Raw genomic sequence first — 8,103 nt, 5'->3', positions numbered from 1 at the left:
TCTCTTCCGCGAGTCAGAGCAGAAGAGACCGTTTCCAACCCTCTGCCTCCGAGCAGGGAGACCACAGTCTGTTCTTCAGTGGGCTCTCCAGGCCACACTGTCTCCGTTTCTGTCCGTGCTGCTGTAAACTGCAGCGTCCTGGGTTGTGCGCCCCTCCGCAGCGCCCCCAGTCCTGCCTCCAGGTTGGTGCCATCTCTGCCTTTTATGCTTCTAAAACCGCCAGCCGCTCCCAGTTCGCACGTGCGACTCCACGGCTTGAGGTTCTGTCCCGGGGGCTGCAGTTCGTGTGCGTGTGACTCCGCCGCTCGGGGTTTCCACCCCGGAGGTTGCAGTTCGCCGCTGGGACCCCGGCGCACTGGGTTTCCGTCTCGGAGGCTGCAGTTCGCGTGTGCGCGAGCGTCGCTCCGGGTTTCTGGGCGGGGGGGGCTGCAGTTTGTGTGCACGACCCCGCTGGTCTGGTTTTCCACCCTGGGGGCTGCCCTAAAGTCCTTTCCCGGCGCTACCGGTCTGCGAGTCTGTGCCCGGCCCGCAGCTCATGAGGCTGTCACTCACCGGCGTTGTAGGATCCCCACAGCCAGGCACCCTCCCGCTGCCATTTATCCTCCCATATCTGCCCGCAGAATCACGGCTCTCCGCTTCCTACCTCAAAACCAACCACCTGCGATATTCTGTTTGTAGAGATCTAGATCTTCTTACATCTCGGGCTGGTTTCATGGGTGCTCAGAGTGGTCTGGTAGATATCCAGCTCAATTCCGGGGACCAGTTGAAATAGGGTCCCCTACTCCTCCGCCATCTTTCCCCCCTCCAAAATAGGGGTTTTAACATAAGAAATGAAATATTCAAGTCTCGGGAAGGAGGTCAAGTAAACACAAAGACACACACTAACAAGTGAGGGAGATCCTAAATGCATATCTACATGACACTAAGACATTAATTGAAAATACACATTCTCACATGTATGTTTGGCATTGTTCAGAAATGAAGAAGAAAATATTTTTTTAAAGATTTTATTTATTTATTTGACAGAGAGAGACTCAGTGAGAGAGGGAACACAAGCAGGGGGAGTGGGAGAGGGAGAAGCAGGCTTCCCGCTGAGCAGGGAGCCCGATGCGGGGCTCCATCCCAGGACCCTGGGATCATGACCTGAACTGAAGGCAGACACTTAACGACTGAGCCACCCAGGCGCCCCTGAAGAAGGAAATATTAAAGCAAATTCTGTCAAAAACCATTTTCTCAAGTCATGCATAGTTTAAGTGCAGAAAAAAAAAAAGCAGAACTGGCTTCTGTTAAATAGTTTTGATAAGATCATCACTTATGTTATATACCAAGAATGACAAGCTTTATTTAAAACAGCATTATTCAAAAATGGGTTTCTCAGTGGGACAGTTTTATAACTGGTTTTATTCTCAAATGACTTGAAACAAGGGAGAAACAAAAACGTTAAAACAAAAACAGAATGGAATTGGTAACGAATCCATAATGCTTTCCAAAGGTAACAGTAGTGATCACGCTCCATCCCAACTTAGAGCATTTGCATCTAGATTTAGATAAAGAAATGCCCAGTTGTGTTGTAGTCTCTGATGAAGGAGAACAGTCTCGAGTAACAATATCAAGACATTGGGGTCAAGGGGATGATAAGGGAGGAGGATTGATGTCTAAAGTCTACCCCTGGATTAAGCCAGATAAGAAGAGAGACAATATTGTATCAGCATCCACATTGAATTGTTTCTACTGGAGGACTCTAGAAGAAATATACCAACAAGTGCCTTCATAGCAACAATTTTTCTGTATTCCCCCTGTCAACACTGTGAATTATATCACTGAACATGGAAACATGAATTCTGTCTACACTGGCTGCTGAAAAGTTATGAGCAAAATCTGTGACTCATCTGTGGTAAGAATTTGGGTCACCTGCCATGCACTCTTATTCTTATTCCTGGTTCTCTTCTGTATTCCTGCTTTGTGTCTCTCACCATTCTTTATTCTATTACCATGTATATTTTATATATCTCTGCAAAGTGTTTGCTCAAATATTTGGGAGCAAAGTAGAATATAAAAATGTCTAAGAGTTTGCTTTACACACCAGGTTGGTGCATTTAAACAATTTTTTTAATTTAAACTCAATTTAGGTAACATATACTGTATTATTAGTTTTGGGGGTAGAATTTAGTGGTTCATCAGTTGCATATAACACCCAGTGCTCATTACATCAAGTGCCTCCTAATGCCCATCACCCAATTACCCCAAGCCCCACCCACCTCCCCTCCAGCAACCCTCAGTTTGTTTCCTACAGTTAAGAGTCTCTTATGGTTTGCCTCCCTCTCTATTTTTATCTTATTTTATTTTTCTTTCCTTCCCCTATGTTCATCTGTTTTGTTTCTTACATTCCACATATGAGTGAAATCATATGGTGTTTGTCTTTCTGTGACTGACTTATTTTGCTCAGCATAATACCCTCTACTTTCATCCATGTCCTTGCAAGTGGCAAGATTTCATTCTTTTTGATGGCTGAGTAATATTCCATTATATGTGTGTGTGTGTGTATATGCCACATCTTCTTTATCCATTAATCTATTGATGGACATCTGGGCTCTTTCCACAGTTCGGCTATTGTGGACATTGCTGCTATGAACATTGGGGTGCAGGTGCCCCTTCTTTTCATTACATCTGTATCTTTGGGGTAAATACCTAGTAGTGTAACTGCTGGGTCATAGGGTAGCTTTATTTTTAACTTCTTGTGGAACCTCCATTCTGTTTTCCAGAGTGGCTGCGCCAGCTTGCATTCCCTCCAGTAGTGTAGGAGGGTTCCCCTTTCTCCCCATCCTCACCAACGTGTCATTTCCTGACTTGTTAATTTTAGCCATTCTGACTATTGTGAGGTGGTATCTAATTGTGGTTTTGATTTGGATTTCCCTGATGCCAAGTGACGTTGAGCATTTTTACCTTGTGCTCCTAGACCAACCCAGTCAAGAAATGGGTTGGTGCATTAGTCATGTAGGTCGCTGCTGTCTCTGACCTCTGCTCCAATCCCACCCTTGTTCCTACTCTGTAGTCAATCTCGACCTCTTTCCCATAATTCTCCAGGTTCCCTCTCAGGCTCTGTCTCTGTCTCTCTCTGAGCCTCTGTGTATCTCTCTCTCTGTCTTGGAGGACCATCCCGACCCCCTAGTCCAAGCTGAGGCCCTCCCAAATGTCCTCTTAGCCCTCCATACTGCCCTTTCATACAATTCATCATTGTTCAATGTCTGTCTTTCCATTAGACTACAATCTCCACGGCTAAGCAAGTGGTGCCTGACACATACTCTGTGCACAATAGATTTTTGTGAGTACATTAATCATACGCCTGTATCTCAGAAAGTTTTTAGAGCTGTAAGTGACCTACCAGTGACTAATCTGTTCCATTCCCCTCTTTGCACAAATAAAGACTTGAAGCTCTGGGGGGTGACATGATTTGCTAACGGCTCCCAGTTGGTTAGTGAAAGCACCCCCTTTACAGCCCAGTAGCCTTCCAAGCACTCCACAACAGCTGGTGGTGGCCTGTCAACAGCTTCTCCAAGATGAGGTGAAACTGCTCTAACCAAGAACGCGGTGTAGGATCTTTCCTTCTCAGTCTGGCAACTCTGACTTCCTGTTTTCAGGGAAATCATGCCACTCAGCTCTGTTGTGTGAATTTCATGGCTGAGAAACTTTCCTCCTTCTGATCATAATTGTAATGCCTCACTGAAATAAACTGGAGAAAGTACATGTTGTTTTATGCTCTTCTCATACTGTGTTCCAGGGGTCCCAGGGATCTGTACAGGCCTTTTCCAAGAGGTGAGAAGGAGAGGAAGCCACTGGGCTTTGGGGCCCTGGCCCTTGTTCAATCAATCAAGGCATTCCCCCCCCTTTTTTTAAACATGTTTTAAATATTAGTTTCTGTGTGAGCTTGCATTTGAAAATAAAGTTTCCACTACTAAAATTATGCTTATAATCTGTAAATTTAATATAGTCCTCTAATTTTGTGAATGAAGAAGTGACAGGCTTGAGGAAGAGAAGCAATTCGCAAGAGAATGACAAGTCTGGGATTCAAGCTTACTGCTCCTGACTCCCGGTGCCTTGTCTGTGCACTTTAAACACACACACACACACACACACACACACACTCACACTCCACACAAACTCAGTCCTCTCTCACACGAACACATATATACTCACACATACATACTCACAGTACTCTCTCACACACACAATACACTCATACACAATCACACAACATACCACTCACACACAAACACACCATGGAAGTGAAGGGGAAGGAGGGAAGAGGTGGTTCTTGTTAACATCCCAATACCAATAAAGTTGGTCTCAGGCCTCTCTCCACCCCAGGAGCTCGGCTTGCTTCATCCTTCCCTCTCCATCCTACTTGTGCAGTGACCAGATGTTCTCTTTCCCTCTCTCTGCTCTGGAAAAGTTCTGTTCTTGTCACTTTGTGAGAATAGCTATTCTCCATCTTTTCCTGGGGGTGCAGCAAGAGGGAAAGGCAGGTCACATTGGAAGCCTGAGCTCTCCCAGTGGAAACAGAGTTGTTGCCTCTGGAGAAAGGACTTCAGACTTCAGTGAAGGAGTTTTCTTACTGGGAGGAGGGGTGTGATAGCAGGAAAGTTTGCCTCCAAAAGCCCTGATACCACAGTGCCTGTGCGCCACCCCCAAGTATATCTATGAGAAATCAACCATACAAAGTAACCATAACATGGCAGAATGTGGCTGGTTGGGCTGACTCAACCAGTGGAGGGCTCCTCTCCCCCTTAGACACATGCAGGGATACATTTCTTCAAACACAAAGATTCAAGCTCAAAACCAAGGAAGGGAAATATTTTGGTGTCAGAAAGAGAACTCGAAATCAGAGCAGCTAGTGGAGCTAAAGTTCTGTGGCTAAGGGGCTTTCTGAGTCATAACGGGGTACCGAGGCATTAGGGGCTCTGGGAGGTGATCTAGGCCACTGGGCCTGTGTACAATATTCACAGGGGACTGGGAGTCAAGAGAGGCTGTCTGTCTCAGCCACCACCTGCAGATGAGAAAAACTCCACCCACTTGCCTGTGGGAAATGGTTGAGATGATAGCCATCTTCTAAGAGGTATCAGAACCCCAGGCTTGTGTTCATGCAAATGTGAGGTCTTACTTCACACTGAGGCCAAAGCAAGAAATTAACATAAACACTGGTTCAGTAGGAGTATCAGGCCTCAGCAGAGACAAATTTAAAACCACCTTGGAGGGACAACTGCATGAACCAGAGCAAACTGGCTTCCCATAGCAAACCCCAGTGGAAAAGGAGCTCAGGAGTCATAAGTTACAAACCACACAAGGAAACAAGCCAGCAAGAGGAAGTAGCAGTGGGAACAAGTGCAAAAATGTCCATGCCATGACCCAGATGGGACAGAATATCCTCAACATTTATTAGTAAAAGATCATAGCTGTAGCTTTCAGCTGAAGCAAGTTGATTGGATTGTAGACTCATGGACCATATATCATGCAGACATTGCAAAGGAGCTCAACAAACTATTATTTTATAGATTCAGAAACATATATTTAGAGAGGGGAAGTGACTTATCTAGGGTCACCAGCAGGTTAGTTGCAGATGAGGAACACTCTCCAAATCTCCAGAATTCTAACCCTGTGCTACTTTTACTGCCCCATGATGCCCTAATTTCCCAGTTAGACATGAAAAACCTAGCTTTAAGAGAGGAACAGGAGGAAAGAGGGACAGAAAGATGTTCTTAAGACCTTCTTAAGACCTTAAGACCAGAGCCAAGGCCCTTGGTCTCATTAACCAAGCCCAGATTTGGTTGTGTAACAACTAGAAATTTTAAATAAAACCCCTCCTATTTTCTTTTGCATTATGCTGACCTGTTTCTCTTTCCTATTCTTCCTCTACCTTCCTTAGTCCTTGTCCCGACTGTCAGCATGAAGGAATTGTCATCAGAATTGGGGCAGGTCAGTTCTGATAGTTTCTCCTTCCTACCCAACTTCTACCCCACCCTCTAGGCAGGCTCTGCTTGCACACTGTGCAGGACGGTCAGGGAGGAGGGAGAGGGAGTAGGGAGGGGGTGAGACATGGTACCCTTAAGCCAGCCTCACTAGCTGCAGGTACTTGGCAGGGATGGGGATGAAGGTGAGTATGGAAGTGGATATGGGTTCACTCCTTCAGGGCCAGAGCTTTAAACACCAGTTCAGACATAAATAAGGCAAAAGCTCTTGGCACGTAGGAGTACTCCCTCCGGGCTTTTATAATTCATTTGTTACATAAGACACTAGGCTCACACAATCCCAGATTCACCCAGGATATAATTACAGATCAGAAAACCAAATTATTTCATAATAAGAAATAACAAAGAGCACACAGTAGTCCCAGAGTAAGTGCTCAGAAATATTGGCATAGATTGAAATAAAAATCCTATCATAATGTTGCTTCGGCTTGAATATTCATTCCCAATCAGACCATTCATGGCCTGATTTTCCAGGGGTGTGTTTGAGAATTATTGCTAGCTTTGTCTGCTTTGTTCATTTATTTACTCATTCAATAGTAACAAATATTGGTTGGGCATTAGCTAGGTACCAGATACTGCACTAGACCCTGGAATACAAAAATGAAATGAAAGGACACAGTCTCTCCCATAAGGAGCTCACAATTTATTGGAAGAGAAAGTCAAACAAAAAGGTCATTAAAATATACAGTGACAAATGCAAGGGATGCTATGGAGCACATAAGAGGGACATTATAATATTAACTAATGTTCCACATTAATTAATGTTTTATTGGGAGGTACAATCCCAGGGCAGCAAAGGTAAAAGTGCAAGGGAGCTAAGGCAGGGACAGAGACAAAGCAAACTAAGGGGGTGTATTACTGAGCTGATCACAGCTTAAGGAAAGATACAGTTGTCTAGTATCTTCGGACAGATCACATGAAGCCATCAGTCCTCCAAACGGTCCACTGGAAGGAAGAGCAAATTATTTGCCAGATCCCACCTATCTCTTATCTCTAATTCATTAATGTTCACTGGCACGTGGAATTAAGTCCTCTGTACGAAAACTCTTCAGTTTGGGTTTGCCTCCACAACACCCACTAATAAAAACACATAGTCAAAACTTTCTTACATGTTCACACTCTTCATTTCTCCCTGCCCTAATCCCTGGTAAATGCTATTCTACTTTCTGTCTCTATGAATTTGCTTATTCTGGGAACCTCATAAAGTGGAATCAGTCCTTTTTTTGTCTGTCTAGTCCCAATTTTGACAAGCCTCAGAACACTGGCATAAAATTTCTGGGATATGGATTCTTTTCTTCAACTTCAAACATAAATTGGATACCCCTCCTATTAGCAATAATCGTGCCTCGGATAAACCTCATTGGCTACGATATTGCCACTGCGCAAAGCTTGGACACCCCTTCTAAATGGACAGTCTTGCCCTGTTTGTTCCATCACCTCCGGGCCTGTAGGTCTCTGCCATTGACTGTTCTGGAATCTCATTAATAGAGTTCTAAGACTGCAAGGTTCTTACTACATTTGTTCTTTTATTCAGCTATTTTTTACAACAAATATTTATTGACTATCTACTATGTGTCAGATGCTTTTCTACAGAAGACTGGTATTCATGTGTATAGGTTGTAAAAATATTGAAATATATTCTTCTTGGGGGGCGGAGCAAGATGGCAGAGGAGTAGGAAACCTAAATTTCATCTGGTCCCAGGAATTCAGCTAGATAGGGATCAAACCATTCTGAACACCTACGAACTCAACAGGAGATTGAAGAAAAGAATAGCAACAACTCTCTGAACAGAAAAGCGACCACTTTCTGGAAGGAAGGACATGCTGAGAAGTGAATCCAAGGCGATATTCGGGAGGATAGATGGCGGGGGAGGGATCCTCCCTCAGCCACTTCTGGCAAGTGATAGAGCAGCAGAGCACAAAATCGGAACTTTTAGAAGTCTGCTCTGCTGAGGGACGTCACTCTAGTGGCTAAGCGGGGGGGTGGAACCCTGGCTGGGAAAGTGCTGTCTTAGGACCCTCGGGGTCACAGAAAGACTGGGGGTGCCTGAGTGCAGCAGAGCTCCCAGGTATCAGAGTG

At 44.8% G+C, this 8,103-nt stretch overlaps 1 pseudogene; it reads right to left on the bottom strand.

The window, feature by feature from the left end:
* Nucleotides 1–7,347: 7,347 nt before the first annotated feature.
* Nucleotides 7,348–7,413, bottom strand: LOC115938381 (U4 spliceosomal RNA; annotated as a pseudogene).
* Between the last annotated feature and the right edge of the window lie 690 nt (nt 7,414–8,103).

The sequence above is a fragment of the Leptonychotes weddellii genome, unplaced genomic scaffold (assembly GCF_054177405.1).
Source record: "Leptonychotes weddellii isolate Sample4059 unplaced genomic scaffold, ASM5417740v2 HiC_scaffold_9405, whole genome shotgun sequence".
NCBI classification, from domain to species: domain Eukaryota; kingdom Metazoa; phylum Chordata; class Mammalia; order Carnivora; family Phocidae; genus Leptonychotes; species Leptonychotes weddellii.
Note: the sequence above shows the minus strand (reverse complement) of the source record. Positions and strands in the feature narration are given on the sequence as shown.